Source organism: Rhinolophus sinicus, chromosome 5 (genome assembly GCF_057876585.1).
Source record: "Rhinolophus sinicus isolate RSI-liver-muscle chromosome 5, RSI-T2T, whole genome shotgun sequence".
Lineage (NCBI taxonomy): Eukaryota > Metazoa > Chordata > Mammalia > Chiroptera > Rhinolophidae > Rhinolophus > Rhinolophus sinicus.
Genome location: NC_142505.1, coordinates 92376542 through 92377644, shown reverse-complemented (window position 1 = coordinate 92377644; position 1103 = coordinate 92376542).

Genomic DNA, 1103 nt, shown 5'->3' with positions numbered 1-1103 from the left:
CATCCCCACCCTGACTCCAGAGGCTTCCTCTCTGCCCAAGGAGAGAGCGCGCACTGTTCTGACCACTCCTGCTGCTCACGTCAGCATTGGCATCAGTTTCCCAAGTACCGCCCCCCTTTTCCCCCCACCCCTCCGCGTGAGGCACGCCAGGCTGGACTCTCGGCCACATTTCGTGTGGGAAAGTGGACACTAAGCGGACAAGTACTGCTGGCAGAGTCAGAACTAGAACTGCCCTGGTGGTCTTTGCACGATGCCAGTGACTCTCAGATTTGCAGTCGCATGAGTCACATGGGAGTTTCCGAAAATGCAGATTCCTAGGCCATCATCCCCAGAGAGCAAAGTCACAGCCAGTGGGACCTGAGCATCTGGGTTTTTGACAAGTGCTCAGAGAATGATGATACACACCAGAGCTTGAGGATCCCCCTCACTTTCTAAATTCTCGGCGTGTGGTCTGCAGGAAAGGTCCAGAGGAAAAGTAAACTTTACTGAGTCCTCAACTAGGTCGGGTACTTTAAATGGATCATTACCCGAGAAGGAGATATTGTTATTCCCATTTCATACATGGAAAACTGAGGCCTGGGGAGGTTAAATAGTTTATCCAAAGTCTCAGAGCTGGTAAGCAGAAACGCTGGGATTTTAACTTAGGTCTCATAGCTCCAGAGCCCAAATCCCTTCTTGCCAAACTTTTCCAAAGAAATCATCCTCACGCCTCCCCACCCCCATCTCTAAGGCTCCCACCTCATTTCCCCCCCTTCCCCTAGCCCCCCATTCCAGATCCCCCCGACAGTGGGAAGTGTCTTTTCTTGCAAAGCTCCTTCCCTGCCAGCAGGTGGCAGTGCTGGACTAGGTATGTCGGTAAAGAGACGGAGCCGCTGATTGGAGGACTATAATCTTTTGTTTTCCTCACCCGGTTTTACAGCCTCTTTCCCTCTCACTTTCCAGGCTTGCTAGACTTAGATTTGCATTCGCTGAGCTGGTGCTGTTTGGTAGCTCACCATCTTCCAGGTAGGGACACTCCAGGAATTCCAAATCCCATGATTGTAGACTTGGAAGCCAGCTGCTGCTGTAGTTTGTATTTGCCAGGTATATGCTTGGCACCCTTA